This window comes from Sus scrofa, chromosome 5 (genome assembly GCF_054392235.1).
Source record: "Sus scrofa isolate SSC_HxYL_T2T_F1_AM1 chromosome 5, Sscrofa_HxYL_maternal_Yorkshire_Landrace_v2.0, whole genome shotgun sequence".
Lineage (NCBI taxonomy): Eukaryota > Metazoa > Chordata > Mammalia > Artiodactyla > Suidae > Sus > Sus scrofa.
In genome coordinates, this window is record NC_139387.1 from 96,768,273 (window position 1) to 96,788,432 (window position 20,160).

General features: G+C 43.0%; 1 protein-coding gene across 4 annotated transcripts in view; it reads right to left on the bottom strand.

Moving 5' to 3' along the window:
• The window catches only part of SOCS2 (suppressor of cytokine signaling 2), a 106,097-nt gene that overhangs the window by 13,822 nt on the left and 72,115 nt on the right, over window positions 1-20,160 (bottom strand). For 3 of the 4 annotated variants that reach the window (XR_014845091.1, XR_014845088.1, XR_014845092.1), the window contains exon 4: window positions 4,655-4,817. The gene's annotated coding sequence lies outside the window, so the exon portion shown is untranslated. Of the gene's footprint in view, window positions 1-1,083; window positions 1,280-4,654; window positions 4,818-20,160 lie in introns of those variants that run through there. The other variant, XR_014845089.1, reaches the window with a different exon arrangement.

Below are 20,160 nucleotides of genomic sequence, written 5' to 3' on the forward strand. Positions count from 1 at the left end.
AGGGAAGCTCTTTGATTCACAATCATTGTGGTAACTCCTGCAGGAAATTCATCTTTCTGACAAAAAGCCATCAATCCATCAATACATATAGACCGCCTGGTCTGTGTTCAGCCCTGGGCTGGTCAGGCAGGAGATTCTAGAGACATGTAAGAGAATATCTGTGGACACATTTTGTAAAGAGGTGGGTGTCGATGCTACTAAGACAGTATCTTCTTCATCAGATACTGTCTTATGATGCATAAAAGAGATACAATTAACTTAGAAGAAACAGTGGCAGACTATATAAGACAGGAGGCTATTAGCTACTAAATGATGAGGCACTCCACCCAGAGCCTTTTAAGAATTCAGAAAGGGGAGAAACTAAGAAGAAGAAGAGCTGGCATCCATCAAGGGCTTCCTATATGCTCACACTTCAAACGCAGCATCTCTTTTAATTATCCCAACAGTCCTGTGAAGTCAAGAGTTATGAGTATCCTCATTTTCAGAGGAGAATGCTAAGTCTTAAAGGTTAATTAATGAGCAAGTAAACAAAGCCAGGTCTGGGGCAAGTGAAGGAGAGCTTGGTGGCATGTGGCTACATGGAGACCCACCTATCATGCTGCCCTTTTCCTTGGCATCTCTCTGCATTATTCATAAATGCAGAGCCTAATTCCAGGCCAGCATTCCTCCGGGGAAAGACTTAAGCTTTAATTCACACCTATAAACTTCCGTGAATGAATACCTAGCCCTTCCATCCTTTCAGCCAACCGAAAGTCCTCTGGGACATGGCAAAGGAAGGAAGGCTTCTTTGCATGTATAGTATCTTTCAACGACAAGGTCTGTAGTGTGATCCACGATTTGTACAGACGTACGTATGTGGATCCATGAAAGCGCAGCCCTGGTTTATCCCGGCAGAATCGCATCAGCCTTCCCGGTTTGAACTGCTCAGCAGCATCTCTATCCAAACCATTTTTCCCCTTGATTGTGTTCATAACCCCTGTGCCTATTCCGATAAAATTTCTAAATTCAACTATTCCTTGAATGTTCTCTCTAGCCCTGTCTTAAAGTGCCCCAGACCCTCCGAATAACAGTATAGACTTTTACCCTCAAGCTCGCTCCACTCCTCATACACAGAAAAACAGAGCAAGCGAAGCAGCTGTGTCTTCCAGGAGGCTTTTGAAATGGAGGATAAGACCAGGTGCATCACCCCAACACCAGACCTGGGGTGGGAGAGGGGCGTCAGGGCAAAAGCCCGACTCCAGGGCCACAACGTTCCAACCTTAAGATGTCTCTAAAACTTCTGAAAAAGTAGAGGTAAAAGAGCACAAACGGTTAATATTTAAACGGACTCCTGGGTTGGGAAGGAGGAGTCCTAGTTTCTGGAACTGTTTCTGCCCAAGTTCTGAGGTTTTCGGAGTCTATAAAATGTGTAGGAAAAGAATGAAAAAAAAATCTGACACTCTCCAGCACTCAACAAACACAGCCTCACACGCAGCCAACAAACAAGACAGGACATTAGTGCAATCTCTTCGGCGAGCAATTTGGCACATGGCACGACATTCCGTCCTAGAGAAATGCTCTCACATGTGCACAGAGCTTCCACACAAACCATGTCCACAGCAGAACTGTTTACAACAGCGAACTACTGGAAACAACTGGACATCCTCCAGGGTAGTGAATAAATAAAATGTGCCAGATTCATAGCATGCACTATAATATTTAACAAGAGTAAACTAGTACTTATGATTAAGCTGGATCTCAAACATACGTTGCATGCAGATAAAAGCAAGCGGCAGACTAATATGTATTATAAGATACCACTGCATAAATCTCAAGAGATAAAAAACAAGCATTGGTACAGAACCATCTGTCTTGTTTATGGCCACTATATAGCATGTAAAAGTGCTTTTTAAATGGCTTGGAAGACTTTATACCAAATTCACATTAATTGCGGCGTCTAAAGAGAGGGTGGAATTTGATTGCCGGTGGAGGATGAAGACTACTTCATCCTGCTCAGTTTAAAAACAAAGACTTTTCTGGATCTGCCTTGGTGGCAGTGGTCTCCAGATGGATGACAGCCACAGTCAGGCTGGACGGTGCTGTTCTCCTCCAAGCTTTCTGTGGAGTGGGACTTTCTCTGTTGCATTCCTACCCGGCATCTGTCTCTCCCTTTGTTCCTGAGTGGTAGACCCCCTCATGGGGCTTTGAGCAGGCTGTACCTCGGTTCTGGCAATAAAAATATCCTGAATGTTGTAAAAAAAAAAAAAAAAAAAAAAAAGACTTTGAAAAGACAAAATGTTACCAGTGATTGGTTCTGAATTGATGTTCATTTTAGTTCTACGTGTTTTGCTATATTTTAAAACATAGGCTTCAATTTATTTTCTTTAAAAAGGAGAGAAATCACTAAAAGATGTTTAATTCCCTTTCCAGCTCTGCATTTTAGAGTTGGATAATTAGAAATGTCATACATTTCCATCAGAGGCTCAAGACAGACCTAATCCTGGGTGATGTAGGAGGGGCCGGAAGTCTCCTCGCTCTGGCCCCTCCTTCCCACTGAAGCAAAAGGATGCACTTCAGTGAAGCCCTGAAGTCCTTTCTAGCAGAGCTGGCTTCCTGAGCGTGAGATGGACAGTCACATGCCACCCTGTGCTGTACTCAGAAGGGACCCACACTTGGTTTAATGCTCTACTGTCACCTTCTTGAAATTCATAATAATATCATCTTCGAACTTTTGTTTTGTAAGTGAAATCTACTGGGACCATGGAGTGTGGATGTCAGCAGGGGAGAGACGCCCCGCGTGTGTGCTCACATGTCCTGGCTGTCTCATCCACACACAGCTGCAAACCCACAATGCGTGGAAATTTAGTGAGACAAAGCAAATGTAGCATCATGAACGTTGCCGGCTTCCATAGAGTGTGGATAGAAAGTGTACGTGTGAAGAAGCAAAAAAAAGGAGTTCCCATCATGGCCCAGCAGAAATGAATCTGACTAGTATCTATGAGGATGCAGGTTCAATCCCTGTCCTTGCTCAGCGGGTCAAGGATCCGGCATTGCCGCGAGCTATGGGTGTAGGTCACAGATGTGGCTCAGATCTGGCGTTGCTGTGGCTGTGGTGTAGGCCATTGGCTACAGCTCGTATTGGACCCCTAGCCTGGGAACCTCCATATGCCACGGATGAGGCCCTAACCAGGAAAAAAAAGAAGCAAAATAAAAAACAGTTGAGTTAATTTAGTTTTGTGTAGCATTTCCACAGTTATGATAAGAACACTAACACATGCTTATAAGAGGTACAAAATACAAGTGACGTGATTTCTGTGATTCCACATATGAATTAAATGCTCTGACATTTGCATTTAAAAATGGCATTGCACAGTGTAAAGAGGAATGGCAAGATTTATGCTAATGGTTTAACATTTAAAATTTTTCTTTACTTAGAACAACATTCAATAGCAAATAAAAATATCACGACGAATTGTAAGAGACCGGAAAAGAAAAGAAAAGGCTTTCTTTTTTTCTTTTCTTTTCTTTTTTTTCAGCTGCACCTGTAACATATGGAACTTCTAAGGCCAGGGATCCAATCTGAGCCACAGCTGCAGCAAGCCAGATCCTTAACCCCCTGTGCCGCAGTAGGAACTCCAGAAAAAGCTTTATATTTCAACAATTGTATTGGCGCTTTTGAACAGAGGGGCCTGCACTTTCGGTTTGCACTGAATCCTGCATATCACGTAGCAGGTCCTCCACTCTGGCTTTAACACACGATATGCCTAAGAGAAACTGTCAGCAAGCGATCAGGTGGCTGTCTGGACATTTCCTGCGGCAAAGCCAGGGACCATCTGGAGCCTGAATGTCATCACCGCCTCTTCTCTGTGTTCCTAGGAGCCCAGGACTGACAGATAACTGTGCAGAGGTGGCTCTCAGCCCAGGGGGCCCACACCCTCCGAGACAAACAGCTGCAGGAACATTTCAAGAATGTGGGGGAGGGCCTCCCTTCACCCAGGGGAAGACAGTAGTTCAAAGACCAGGCTCTGGAAACCCACCTAGATTGACATTCCTCCCCACCGCTTAAAAGCCATGTGACTTTGGGCAAGCAAATGAATTCCTTGGCACCTCAGTTTCCTCATCTATAAAATGGGCTAATAATTGAATGGGGTTGTTGTGAGGATTTAGGGTGCTATCTTTGATATGTAGGAGGCCTTCATTCAATAACTGTTAGTCAGGGGAGTTCCCGTTGTGGCGCAGCAGAAACAAATCCGACTAGTATCCATGAGGATGTGGGTTCGATCCCTGGCCTTGCTCAGTGGATTAAGGATCGGGTGTTGCCGTGAGCTGTGATGTAGGTCATAGATGCAGCTCTGATCTGGCGTGGCTGTGGCTGTGGTGCAGGCCAGCAGCTGTAGCGCCAATTAGACCCCTAGCCTGGGAACCTCCATATGCCGTGGGTGCAGCCCTAAAAGGACAAAAGGCAAAAAAACAACAACAAGCAAACAAACAAAAAACCTGTTAGTCATGATAAGTGTCCCCAAACCCCTTTTCTCACTTGGGTGCTCAGTGACTCAGGGGCGGTGGTGTGGGAGGGAGTTTCGAGCAGGGCCATTGCATCAGCTTAAGCTCGAGCCCAGCTCTGCAAGTGGCCGGTCGTGGTTCGTCCGAAAAATGAAGAAAATGCCCATCTTACCTGACTATGGGAATGTGCCAGCAGGTCTCCTTCCCTCAGTCTGAGAACCCACCTACCCCGCGAGCCTTTCTTCAGTGGTCTTGCTTTACTCGTCCTAAAGAGCAGGTGAGAAGGGCAGCATTTGAACATGTTCCTCAGAATTTTCAGAAGCTCCGACTGCTTCCTATCAAAGAAGGATAAGAAAGATGCCCTAAGCTCGTGCTCTCTTCCTCGCGGGGGACAGGGCGGGAGAGCAGCGTCATTGAGAAGCTGCAGACATCAAGAGAAGAGAGGGCCGTTCAACTGCGGGTGCCCAGAGGAAACGTAAAGCAGCAGAAAGGGCATCGAGTCGGGAGAAAAACACACTCCCAGGGCTCGAATTGCCAGAAGACTCCCCTTCTCATTTCCTAAAATCCCTAAACCACATTTCTGCCCTTCAGACGCCATCTAATGGAAACTCAAGCCACGAAAGTCTCGGTTAACCGGTGGTAACAGGCTCTGAAGGTAAGGATGGCAGAAAAAGGAGGCAGAAAGTCAGTAAGGAAAGAATAAACCTGCCGTCCCGAATTGGAGCACAGAAGGCATGTGCCCCACATTGCCGTAGGTGAGGGCGAGCTTCAGGGAGGCTTGACTCTAACTCTAGTCACTGCGATGTAATCATCTCGAGAGCTGCCTCCTAGGACACCAAAAGCACAAGCCACAGCAGCAAAATGAGACGCATGGGGCTACCTCAGACTTAAAGTCTATGCAGCCAGAGAAACAATCAACAGAGTGAAAAGGCAACGTACAGAAGGGGAGAAAATCGTTGCCGTATATCTGATAGGGGGCTAATATACAGAATGTATAAAGAACTCCTGAAACTTCACAACAAGAGAAGCAAATAGCCCAGTTTGTTTAAAAAATGGGCAAAGCCCTTGAACAGATGTTTCTCCAAAGAAGATAGATGAATGTCTAATTCAAAAAGATACATGCAAACCAGTGTTCATAGCAGCATTATTTACAATTGCCAAGATATGGAAGCAAGCTAAGTGTCCATCAACAGATAAATGGTTAAAGAAGAGGTGATATATAATATACAATGGAATATTACTTGGCCATAAAAAGACTGAAACAATGCCGTTCACAGCAACATGTATGGACTTGGAGGGCATTATGCTAAGTGAAATTAAGTCAGACAGATAAAAGCAAATACTTTATGATATTGCTTATATGTGGAACCTGAAAAATACAACAAACTAGTGACTGAAACAATGCCTTTCACAGCAACATGTATGGACTTGGAGGGCATTATGCTAAGTGAAATTAAGTCAGACAGATAAAAGCAAATACTTTATGATATTGCTTATATGTGGAACCTGAAAAATACAACAAACTAGTGACTGTAACAATGAAGAAGCAGACTCACAGATGTACAGAATAAACGAGCGGTTACCAGGAAGAGTGGGAAGGGGCAATATAGGAGCAGGGAAGTGGGAGGGACAAACTATTGGGTGTAAGACAGGCTCAAAGATACCTTGTGCAACATGGGGAAGATAGCCAATATTCTGGAATAACTGTAAATCGATTTGAACCTTTAAAAGTTATATTTTAAAAAGTTTAAATACATTCAAGAAAGAAAAAATGGGTAAAGGACTTGAAGAGATATTTCTCCAAAGAAGATACACACATGTCCAACACGCATATGACAAGATGCTCGAGGTCACTAATCATGAGGAAAATCCAAGTCAAAAGGGCAATGAGATACCACCTTACCTTCATGAAATGGCACCTACCCAAAACACAGAAAATACCAAGGGCTGGTGAGGATGGGGAGAAATTGGAAGCAGTGGGCACAGTTAGAGGGAACAGAAGATGGTTCAGCTGCTGTGGGAAATAGTAGAGAAGCTTCTCAGAGACGTATAAATAAAACTGCCATAGGATCCAGCAACTCTACTTCTGGGCGTAGATCCAGGAGACTTGAAAACAGGATCTCTAAGAGATATGTACACACCTGGGTTGGTGGCAGCACTATTCACAAGAGCCAACTATTCACAGCAACCCAACTGTCCAATGGCAGAGGAATGGACAAACAAACTGTGATGATTATACACAATGGCATATTATTCAGCCTTAAAAAAGAGGAAATGCTTGGCGTTCCCTGGTGGCCTAGTGCTGAGGGGTCCGGTGTTGTTGCTGTCATGGTGCCAGTTCCATCTCTGCTCTGGGGACCGCCGTGGGCACAGCCGAAAAAAAAAAAAAAAAAAAAGAGGAAATCCTGTCGCACACTACGACACAGAGGAACTTGGAGGATAATACGCTAAGCGACATCAGCCAATCACAGAACAGAAGACTCTGTGATTCCACTTACCTGATGGGGGTCTAAAGTCGTCAAATGCCGACAAACTGAAAGTAGAATGTCATTACCAGGAGCTGCTGGGGAGGCGAGATTGGGGAGCTTCCATTTTAAAGGTGAGAATGTTCTAAAGAGCTGTTGCACAACAACGTGCTTAGAGTTGACACTGCTCACCTGTATCCCTTTTTTTTTCTTTTTGTCTTTTCGCCTTTTCTAGGGCCGCTCCCGAGGCACATGGAGGTTCCCAGGCTAGAGTCGAATCGGAGTTGTAGCTGCCAGTCTACAGCACAGCCGCAGCCATGCAGGATCCGAGCTGAATCTGCAACCTACACCACAGCTCACGGCAACGCCAGATCCTTAACCCACTGAGCAAGGCCGGGGTTGAACTCGCAACCTAATGGTGCCTAGTCAGATTCGTCAACCACTGCGCCATGACGGGAACTCGGTGACCTGTATGCTTTAAGGACAGTGCTATTGTCTCTCCCTCTTCTTCTAAGGACACCAGTCCCATCATGAGGGCCCATGTTCATGATCTCACCTGATCCAAAGGCCCCTTCTCCAAACACCATGACATTGGAGGTTAGGGCTTCAACGTATGAATTTGGGGGTGGGGGGGGTAGGAGGAGGGACACACAGTCTGTCCATGACATCAAGCGGAAGCTAATTCTCCCCCTCTGAACCTTATTACAGAGTGAGCAGGCCAGGCCGGGGCTCCCGGGACTTCTACCCACACTCAGAGGCTCATGTCTGGGTGAGGCAGGGAGAGGTCTTTGGTGGCAGAGGCATATGGCTCTGTTCTTACCAGCACACTTCTATAATCTCTTCACACACCTGAGTGCCTGAGTTGTAACACTAAACGTTTCATAATTGGCTTCATAATTCCTATCAGCTTCTCAGTGATTGCTCTCATGTCTAGATGATGGAGTATTATAGAATTTTGCAATCAATTATACGATTTCATAACCAATTACACAGCCTTTGAACAGCCCATGTCTCCTTCATGCAAAAGTCATTTCAATGTTTAATTACTGAAAAATCCAGTAAAGCTAAGAAGAGTGATTTCATGCACTCATTCCCTAAGATTTAAAAAAAAAAGAAGCAGACCAAGTATAAGCTGGTAGATTTAGATAAATTACTATAAAAGTCAATTTAATGGCATTATCAATAATTGCAAATCTAAATAACGGGTTTCACATGAAGGCTGGTTATGTTAACACATCCAGGTAGTTGGTTATTGATGGCCCAAAGGGGGCATAGTTACTCATCGCCTTGGAGATGATGCTGATAGATTACCATGCTGATGGATATCATTAACCACATAAAAAAAGGAAGCCTGATTCATTTATTTAAGCCTCCATAGAAGGTAGTTCTTAACTTCTGCCCCTAAACGAAGAAAAAGAAAAAAAAAAAACCTTTTTTAATTTTTAATCATGAAGTTTAAAAACAGGGCACTTTTCTCCTTCTATGTCCTGGGTTTGTAAGACCACCTTCCAAGCCTTGCATGATCAGAAGCGTAGAGCAGGCCCCTCTACACATCCTTATTCTTCAGTTCCTGTAAACCCTGGGATTCAAACTGATGACACACAATATTAATTCTTCAAGAGTAGGGCGATAGTTCTTTCTACTGCTCTCCAGAGTTCTGTAACTCCAGCCTTAAGAGACCATGCAAATGTCTTCTAACTGCAAATTCCTTCTCATAATCATTATATAACGACTCATTCACATAAGGATCTCTGTCAAAGTGAATGATCCTGTCACTGATACCTGAGCTGCTTCATTTCTCCAGGTGACGGATTTTTTGTTTTTTGTTTTTCTCTCTATAGCCCGTGAAAGCTCTTTTGGTTTAAATAAGGATGGCATTGTAATGGCCATTATAAAACGGATTCAAAAGTAGCCAATGGAAAATACACTGAACTAATAGAAAAGTAAGCTGAGGGACCCTGGGAAAATCTCTTATTCTGTTCCCAAGAGGCTTGGAGGTTCTACCCCACAGCTCTCTAGTCTCTAGAGGTCAACCGTACCATGAACCACTCTCCCACCTCTTCTTACTTATGACCATAAAACATACACCAAACCATGCATAGGCACATGTATATGTAGGTATTTATTCATCTGATAAGCCTTTGTTAAAAAGCATTTAACAATAAGTGTGGTCAAGAAAATTATGGGACATCCACAAGTTATTATATAGTCATTAAAACTTGTATTATAGATGAACAGGAAACTCTTCATGATATACTTATTAAGAGGGAAACAAGTACAAAAGCAAATTTTTTTTTGGAAAATACATGCTTATGTACACGTGTGTGTGTGTGTGTGCCGCCCACATTTCTTCCCAAAGCTTAGGATAATGGGAGTTTGGGTTTTTTGGTTGTTGTTTTTGCTTTTTAGGGCTGCACCTGCAGTATATGAAAATTCCCAGACGAGGAGGTGAATCGGAGCCGCAGCTGCCAGCCTACTCCCCAGCTCATGGAAATGACACACCCTAGTCCACCGAGTGAGGCCAGGGATCGAACCCTCATTCTCGTGGATACTAGTTGGGTTCATTACTGCGATGTCACAATGGGAACTCCCATAATGGAAGATTTTTATTTTCTTTTTTGTGCTCATTTGGACTTCCCAAACTTTGAAACATTAACATTTTTAGACAATGAGAGAGGAAAAACTTTAAAAAACAAAAACATACTTAATTTTTATAATGGAGCAGGAATGAGAGATGGCCTAACACCAATGCTAGTCCTGGTGGGTGTATTGGAACTGAGTCCTGACAAGAGGCAGGATTCTCTGCAGATAAAAGGGATATTTAAAGCAGAGCGGAACGCATAAACCGACCACTGAGGCTGTAAAGAACATGGGCCTTTCAGGGAAATGCTCGCGGTTCAGCCTGGTTAGAGGCTAGTGGATGGAGCGCAGGAGAGAACCCACTGGGAGATCAGGCTAGAAAGAGCCTCTCACCAAGAGCCTTGTGCACGCCGCTCAGAACCAATGTACCAAAGAGTGAGTCCCACTCACCACCTCCTGCAAGTGTGCGTGGTCATCATGCCTGGTGTGGACCATGGGCCAGAACACGCAGCCCCTAACACAGCACCTCACAACACTGGCTGGGCAATAGCGCTGCATGAAACCAACACAGTGCGAGGGAGGTTGGGAAAGGCTACCAGCCCCAAAAAGTCTATCATCACCTGATGACTGAAAAGTCAGGCCAGCCTCAGAGCCTCATGCTTTGGGGGACAGACAAGAAAGATGTCTCCTCTCTTCCCATGAGCCTTTTTTAATGTTAACAGCAAGTAGAGAGAACTGTGCTAAAAGACATGTTTGGAGTTGATGTTTAAGCATCACTTTTCTGGGAATTGCCCCTCCTCTTTATCCTTACAGATATCACGTGTGGATTGGTTCACGGATCAGTACCCAATACCGGCTGGACTTAATTCTCTCAAAGGAGTTTGAAAAGTGAAATCAAGGGTCTCATGTCTCTGCAGTCTTTTTATTACTATTACTAAAGGGCAGTTGATTTACAATGTTGTGCCAGTTTCTGCTGTACAGCAAAGTGACCCGGTCATACACATCTCTCCATTCTTTTTCTCGTAATATCTTCCATCATGTTTTGTCCCAGGAGACGGGATATAGCTCTTCGGCGCTACACAGTACGATGCACAGTCTTGTGGTTCCAAGGTTCCCCTGGTCTCATCCTATCCCATCCCAGTACTGAAGAGAGGGAATATAAAAAATCACAAGGGACATTTTGCAACCAGGCCTAAAAGAGGCATACGTCACCTCTTCCCACAGTCCATGGACACAATCAGTCACAGAGTTCCACCCAGAAGTAAGGACAGCGAGGAAGTATAACTTCATTGGGTTATATGAAGTCATCTATAACGGAGAGCAGAACCAGAAACTGGTGAACACTGAAGGATCTGCTATATGTGGAGGAGGAGAACCTCTTAATTTCCCACAGCCCCTCAATCTTGCCTCATGTGACAGGTGCTTGGTCAAATCCAACAGCCTTACTCAAGCTAGTTCATGTAGGTTTCCACTATTTACAACCCAGGGAAAAGACTAACAAAGAATCAAAACACTTTTCAGATTATAAAGGATTTTGACTACTCACAATCACATTTAATTTTGATATCAAGCCCGTGAGACAGATATTATCTTTCTCATTTTGTTGATGAAGAAATAGAATCTCAGAGAAACTATGTCAATTGCCCAAGTCCAATAGCAATATCTACAGCCAGTGCTGGAATTAACTCTTTCAGACTCCAAAGCTGAGCTCTCTTTCTTCTTCACAGTGTGGAAGAACCTCTGGGAGAGAGAACATTACGCTCTTAGCCCCTCACTCTGAGCAGTTTGATCAGATTACCTGCCCTCTGGAGGAAAAGCAAATGGGAGCACAAAGCCACTAGCTCTCAGGAGAAAAGGTAGATGGACATGAAATGGAGAGTGGGGAGAGGAAAGTCCAGCCACACCAGACACCTCATCGTCTTCCCAGTTTTACAGAGGCTCTGCTTGGAATTCAGAAAGAAAATCCAATCAAAGCCCACAGCGTAGGTAGGAATCCTTGCTCTGTGGAGACCTGCATTTTGTATCTGACAATGAAACACTCCAGACTCTAACACACACACACACACACAAACGTGTAGAAAGCCCTGAAGGAAAGCAAGACAAATGGCAAAGATCTTGCGTCATGGCACCAAGATGAAAGGCACTGGGTTCTCCTGGGCTGGGGGAGGAGAGCAAGGACGGAGGGCTGTAAAGCCACCTCTGTGCACAATAAATGATGAGACAGCTCTGGGACGACAGCAAACAGCTGCTCTGTTTCCTCAGAGCTAACAGCTGCCGCCTCTGCTGGGCTTTCTCTACCACCAGCTCTTTTGACATCCAGCCTCACAGAATTGACGATCAAGGCTCTCCAGTGTGGCAGTGAAGCCTCTGCCAGAGGGAAAGGTCTTTGGAAGCTGCTGGAGAGAGAGGAGGAAATGCCAGGTAGAAACAGCCTTTACAAAAGGAAGGTAACAGAAAGCCCTCAAAGCCGACTGGCAAGAGGATACAGATGGAGCTCTGAAGGCAGCGGTTCTCACATGTCTTTGTAGAGATCTTCACTGGACCCAGGCAAAAAGAGAAAAAGGACAATGTAGCAAGTTTTTCTAAAAATGCATTCCACTTAAAAGACTGTCATTTACTGCAAGATTACTTCCTTGCTTGCTTTCATGTTAAAATGTCCTTTTAGGAAATGATAATGATAGAAAATGATATTCTTCTTTGGTTTGTTTCAAATGCATACTCATGGCAAAATAAAATGTTGGCAACACGATTTCAGCCCTCGCCGTTTTTGTTTTCTTTCCCATTGGTCCGTGAAATTGAAAAGTCTGGTGCCCATTCAAAAGCCCGAAGCTCTTTAAGAATCATTCACAAAGAAAAAGAAGAAAACTTAGAAAACACCACGGCATATCAGAAGGATAGACGGCACAGATTTCAAGGACAAATCAATGCTTAGAAGTAGAATAAATAATAGTGTCTTTGAGGAAAGTCATAACACCAAACAGAAAATAATTAGTCAGTTTCTTTCAGCCCTAGGAATCTGAATTCCCAGGGAGGAGATGTGAAAAAGGCATGTGAAGAAAGGGAAGAGTTGGCCCAAGCAAGTCTTGACTATTACTCACAATTATCTCCAAGACAGGAAACACAGATGACATGAGAAACCAGGGGCCATTAAAATTTTCAGAACGGATAACCAAACACTAGCCAGGAGCCAGGTGCAAAGAGTTGGACAATAGAAGGATTCCCAGTGCTCATAAGAGTACCTGGAAGAGCTAACAATAGCAGCTGTTTTATAGAAATGCGAACGAAGGTAAAAGAACAAGAAGAACAGACAGTGAAAATCTGCCGTGTACCCCTTGGAGCAGAGCTGTAAATGTTTCTCTACAAAGGAGACCACCTCTACCCACCCCCTGGTTATGCTCTAGGACCCCAGAAATATAGCTGCAATATAAGGAGAAAAAGAATTATAAATGAAATATCAAGATACTCACATTCCCTGAAAGCTACAGCATTCATTCTTTTGCCCCATGTTTTTAACATTCAATGGAAAGGGCAATGATGGGGGAGTGTTTGGGGAAAGGAATTAACATTTTTTAAACACCCATCATGGACCAGACACCAAGCTTGGAACTCTCTTTGTATTATCTCATAAACTTCTAGCAGCATTCTGAAGTATGGTGGCCCCATTTTCCAGGTGAGAACACTGAGGCTCAGCGACAATAATAAGATGCTTACCCAGAGGTCGGCTGGTAAGTATCAGAGTCAAGCATGTGTTTTCATCACTATTCTCCACATCCAGTTACTCCCTCTGCCTGGAGGCTGAATGAATGCCTACAGAACCCGAGAGGGAAATAAGCCCTTCTCTCCAAACCCCTCCTCCCGCTGTTGCCCCTTCATCACCTGAGGTGTCAGTTCCATATGCCTGGGTCTGTCGTACCTACTGCTGAACTCTCTGATTAGCTGACACTAAAATTAATTTACTTGTCCTTTCTGGTCAGCCCAGAAAGTCACTTATGTGTGCCAAGTTGTAGGAAAATTTTATCTGATCAAAAAAGACGTAGTTATCTACTAACTGAAAAGCACAAAAGCACAAGTCCACTGCAGGGCAGAAATAATGGTCCTGCCCTTATTAGCAATTTCTTTCTGATTCTGTTGCTGGGAATCTCGTGTCTGTTAACAGGAGAGCTTAGCAGGAATCTTGTGGGGTCTTCCATTCCACTATCCAAAATGCATTTCTTTCTGAGTTCCCATCGTGGCTCAGTGGAAATGAATCTGACTGGCATCCATCAGGACGCAAGTTCCATCCCCGGCCTCGCTCAGTGGGTTAAGTATCCAGCATTGCCATGAACTGTGGTATAGGTCACAGACACGGACTGGACCTGGCGTTTTTGTGGCTGTGGTGCAGGCCAGCAGCTACATCTCCGATTAGACCCCTAGGCTGGGAACCTCCATATGCCACAGGTGTGGCCCTAAAAAGACCAAAAAATAAAAATAAAAAATAAAAAAAATAAAACAGTAAAAAAGAAATATAAGGATTCCTTTCATAGTAATTACCAGTTCAAAAAATATGTTGGTTTAAAAAACTCGGTTATATATCCCCTTCTCAACAGCCACAAAGACGTGAAAAGAGAGACTGACTTACTGGGTTGAAGAGTGCCCCCTCCCCATCATGCCCCCCCCAAAACCTGGGAATATAGCCTTATTTGGAAAGAGGGTCTTTGCTAAAATGAACTCATACTGGATTAGGACAGTGATTGGTGTCCTTAGAAGAAGAAGGAAATTTGGACAGACACGCACAGAGGGAAGATGGCCCTGTGATGATGGAGGCAGAGATTGCAATGATGCAGCTAAAAGCCAAGGAACACCAAGGTTATGGGCAACCACCAGAAGCTAGTAAGAGACAAGGAAGGACTCTCTTCTAGAGGCTTCAGAGAGCATGTCCCTCCCCAACATCTTGATTTTGGACTTCTAGCCTCCAGGACTGTGAGTACAAATTTCTCTTATTTTAAGCCACGCTGTGTGTTGTCCTTTGTTACAGCCACCTAGGAGAGTAATATACTTAACATAGTCCTTCCATAACAGAGGTTTTCTTTGGCCATGCCCACAGCATGCGGAAGTTCCCAGGCCAGGGATTGAGCCCATGGCACAGCAGATGCTGGATTCTTAACCCAATGCGATATTTATTTTTGTTTTGTATTGTTTTCTTTTGGCCACACCCATGGCATGTGGAATTTCCCAGGCCGAGGATCAAACCCATGCAACAATAGCAACCTGAGCTGCTGCAGTGACAATACTGGATCATTAACTCACTGTGCCACAATTCATGTTTAATGCAAATCCAGTCAAATACCTAAGACTTTCTCCCATCCTAACCAAAATCTCCACGGAACTGTTGGAAGGAGGCAACTTAACAAAATGACTCCTCATGCTATCTGGAGGGTGCTGGGCCCTGGCAAGACAGTGAATTACGAGACTTGTATTTGTGGGGTCTGCTCAGAGGATGCCTCATGAGTAGAGACCCGAAGGCCATACGGAAGGGAGCCTTACAGGTGGAAGAGTCCTTCAGGCAGAGAAGTAAAAAACAAAAGCACAAGGACCCTGGAAGGGAGTGTGTCTGGTGCCTCCAGGAACAGGAAGGGGCTAGGAGGCTGGGGCTGGTGAGCAGCAGGGACTGAGTCCAGAGCAGCCAGGGGCCAGAGCACAAAGGGCATGTGCAGCTCTGTGAACCCCATGAGAACATGCTGAGGGATGATGCCAGTGGAGAAAGAGAGGACAATCCAGGAGGTCTGGTCTCCTGGCCAGGAGGTGTTTTGGAGTTGTGTTCTTTCTCTCTCACAATACTCAGGGTATATTGTGTGCCTGATGCCTCTAGATAAATGGAAAACCAGTAGCCAGGGTTGCAGGGTAAGAAACACATTGGCAGGTGGCCCTGGAGTTGGCCAGGTGAGGAAGAGAAAACAACAGGTGCAGGTAGACTGGCTGAACACCAGCTATTCCCTCCTACTCTCCTGCCCACCCTAGGATAGAGAAACTCTTGAAAAAAGTTCAGGTGAAGGACAGAAGTAAAGGAAGTTCCCTAAGTGACAAGTGACCAGGTGATGGGCAGGAGACAACAAAGGTTGCTCAAGCCCAGACTGTGGAACTAGGGGTGGGAGTGTGGGGGGGAACCTTCATTCTGAGGACAGAGTCCCACCCCCTCCCAGGACTTGACAGTTCCCCAGTACATGTTGCCATGCATTGAAGCTGATACTCCCAGAGGAACAGAAGCCCGAAGAGAAGAGCGTCACTATAAAAGAAACACATAAAAAAGAGAAGAAACAGAATTAATGGAGTAGATAAGTATGGCTAAATAGGCATAAAAATCTTCAAACAAATAAGAGACAATATTGACAACATGACATCAAAACTAATGGCATAAAAAACCAAGGGGAAAACCTGGTTATAAAAAAAGGGATGGTCGAAATACGATTTATGCAAAGAACTCAGTAAATGAGATTAATAAACTCAAATACATCTGAAGAAAAAACTGTTGAGCTAGGAGCTCAAGTTTCTTTTTGTTTTTTTTTTTTGTTTTGTTTTTTGTTTTTTGTCTTTTTGCTATTTCTTGGGCCTCTCCGGCAGCATATGGAGATTCCCAGGCTAGGGGTCCAATCAGAGCCGTAGCCACCGGCCTATGCCAGAGCCACAGCAACATGGATTCTGAGCCATGTCTGCAACCTACACACCACAGCTCATGGCAACGCCAGATTGTTAACCCACTGAGCAAGGGCAGGGACCGAACCTGCAACCTCATGGTTCTAGTCGGATTCGTTAACCACTGCATCACGACGGGAACTCCTAGGAGATCAAGTTTGAGGAACTCTGACATAGCAATACCCAGAAAGAATACAATGATGGAAAATATACTGTAAAAATTAAGAAGTAAGATAGGTAGACATAGAAATATCAACATGCATAACAGGAATCCTAAAAAGAGAGAAAACAAACAAAGGGGAGGAAATGTTTGAAGGGATGACAGAATTTACCAGATTAAGGAAATACTTTTCAGCTTGAAAGTACTTAGAAGAGTTCCCACGGTGGCACAGTGGGTTTATGATCCGGTTTGTCTCTATGGAGGTGTGTCAGTTCAATTCCCAGCCTGGCATAGTGGGTTAAGTATCCAGTGTTGCTGCAGGTGTGGCATAAGTCACAGAACTAGCTTGGATTCAACCCCTGGCCCAGGAACTTCCATGTGCTGTAGGTGCAGATGAAAAAGAAAAAAGAAGCCTTTAGAGACTGCCAAACAAGATTAAGGGAAAAACAAAACCTAGATGATTTCTGTTGAAATTTATAACCAGCTAAACTATCTTTTCTATGTGAGTGTGAAATAAAAAAAGAAAAAAGACTCAGAAGGTTTATCATATGAAGACACTTTTTAAAGAAACTCTTGAAAGAAGAGAAATAAACATAGAAAGATGCTACAAGATAAAGGAAATAAAATTACTTAGCAACATTTGCTGTCAGACAAAATGGAATTCAAGACCAAAAAACACAAAGGATAAGGAGGAACATTAAGCATTAGAAAAGAAACCAAGTTCAATAAAATATAATTATAGTGAACATCTCCCCACTAAATAAAATAACAGTTGATAGAACTATGGAAAGAAAAGGAAGATATGATTGTTGCTGGATATTTCACATGTCCTCAGCAGAAACTGTTAGGTCAAGCAGACCAAAAACAAAAAGTAAAAAACCAAAACAAACACATACACACAAAGGTATGGATTATTCAAAAAATCAAATAATAAACTTAAAATATGGAACAGGTAATACACATTCATTCTGAGCAAACATAGAACGTCCACGAAAATTAATCACAAAGGCAACCTTAAAGTATATTTAACATCTTACCAATAATATTCTAACAAAATTAGAAATCAGTAACACAATATATTAAAAATTATTCTTCATGTCTGAGAACTAAAATATATTCTACTAAAGTCGTGCTTGGATTAAACCATAAATTGTAAAGAGTATTTAAAAATGTTTAGAGAGTGGAGTTCCTGTCGTGGCTCAGTGGTTAACGAATCCGACTAGGAACCATGAGGTTTCGGGTTCGGTCCCTGCCCTTGCTCAGTGGGTTAAGGATCCGGCGTTGCCGTGAGCTGTGGTGTAGGTTGCAGACGCGGCTTGGACCCCGTGTTGCTGTGGCTCTGGCGTAGGCCGGTGGCTACAGCTCCGATTGGACCCCTAGCCTGGGAACCTCCATATGCCGCGGGAGCGGCCCAAGAAATAGCAACAACAACAACAACAACAAAAAGACAAAAAAAAAAAAAAAAAAAATGTTTAGAGAATTCCCTGGTGGCCTAGTTGTTAAGGATTCCATGTTGTCACTGCTGTGGCTCAGGTTCAGGTTTGATCCCTGTCCTGGGAACTTCCACATGCCATAGGTGCAGAAAAAAACAAACAAACAAACAAACAAAACAGAATTTAAAACATTGGAAATGCAACACAAAAGGAATTGTGAAATACATTAAAGTAGTACAAGAAGAGAGTTTATAGCTTTAAATGCATTTATTAGAAAATAGGAAACTAAAAAGAAAAAATCTAAACTCTTTTTTCTTTCTCATGGCCACACCCATGGCATATGGAAGTTCCTGGGCCTGGGACTGAATCCAAGCCACAGCTGCAACCTGTGCCAGATCCTTCAACCCACTGTGCTGGGCTGGGAATCAAACCTGAGACTCTGCAGTGATCCAAGGGGCTGCAGTCAGATTCTTAACCCACCACACCACAGCAGGAACTCCTGAGGTAAACTCTTAATTTGTGGAATTGGAAAAAAAATTAAATAAGCCTGGTGAAATGTAAGGGGAAGAAATAATAAAGGTAGGGACAGAAATAAAATAAAGAATATGAATAAATCAACAATGGATTATTTGAAAAGATGAACAAAACAGACATAACTCTAGTGAGACTGATACAGTTAAACACAGAATGATCTGTGGGAATTTATACTTAATGTATTCTTTAAGCATATGCAGCAAATGCACATTTTAAGTATATATATATGTATTATAAGGATGTATATATTATCTGAGGACCTGTATTACACATTTTAAGGTAAGTGTCTATGGTGCATAAAAATAGCAGTGGAATCAATGATGAAAGTAAAAAAAGTGAAGGATCTTGCATGGATAAATGGACACAAAGTTCTGTGACATCAGACACAGTGAGCAACAGAGGAGTCACTCAGTAATTACTGAGAGAAAAATATGGGGGGAAAAATAAGTAGTAATTTTTCCAGGTGGACCAAAAAGTTTGATGTTAAAAGTGAAACAATAGCTAAATAAATATATAATTTTCTATATTATCTTGATTTGGGGGAGGACTTGGTAAGCATAAATGCAACTGGAAAAAAAAGAGAAAAAAAAATGAATGTTTTGATTCCATTAAATGAAACCTCTAAAAAATAAAATCTTTCTGTCCATTAAAGAGTCATTTAAAAATTAGATTAAAAAACAAATAGGAAAGAATATTTGCAACAAAAATTACAAAAGAAAAATATCCATAATATATAAATGTTTATGCAAATAAATAAGAAAACATGAAAATAGACCATATTTAAGAGTTGGGGAAAAAAAATTTTTTTAACATCCACAAAGAAACCATAATTGGTTAACAAATATGGAAAAATAGTCAATCTCAGTAGTAGTATAAAAAATGCATATTTAACCTGAAATTTTCCATCTACCAAATTAGCAGGCTAGGATTCCCCTTGGGAATATAAATTGGCCTCCCTTCCTGGAAAGTAATTTTATATTACATGTCAAGGTACCTTTAAATTTTAATATATTTTGACTCATTAATTCCTCCCTGTCTTTTGGGAAAAAAACTACACATTCATCAAAATGGGAATACTAGAATTAACACATACATTCTGCAACAGAAAATCTTCATGAGAATATAATCTCTGAATCCTGAGACCCTGACACACAGTAGGGATTCAATTAATGTTTGTTAAATGACTCTGGAATTCTGTGTGCAGTTTTTCAAAGAATGAGCTCAAATTATGAGGTAGAAAGATCTCCTAGACATGTTGTTAAGAAAATAAGGTGAAAAACAAGACATACAGGATCACCCCACGGATGTAAAGCCAAAACTAGCACCAAAACAAACAAATCTCTCTTTCTCTCTTGCTCTTTCTCTCTGTCTCCCTCCCTCCCCTCTTCTCTCCTTCCTTTCTTCTCCCTCAGTGCATAGGCAAGTACTGAAAACATACATACACCAAGCCTGGAAGAATGATGACATTTGAGAAGGAAATGGGGATGGGCAGGAAGAAGATCTTTGAAGGGAGTCTGAGTGATTTTAGACATAAATGTACTCTCAAATTGATCACCTACTTTAAAAAAAGAGTGTTTCCTCAACAATGGGAGGAAAAAGCATGTATACACGTATGTGTAACTTGGTCCCCATGCTGTACAGCAGGAAAAAAATTAAAATTAATTAATTAGGAGTTCCCGTCGTGGCACAGTGGTTAACGAATCCGACTAGGAACCATGAGGTTGCGGGTTCGATCCCTGCCCTTGCTCAGTGGGTTAACGATCCGGCGTTGCCGTGAGCTGTGGTGTAGGTTGCAGACGCGGCTCGGATCCCGCGTTGCTGTGGCACTGGGGTAGGC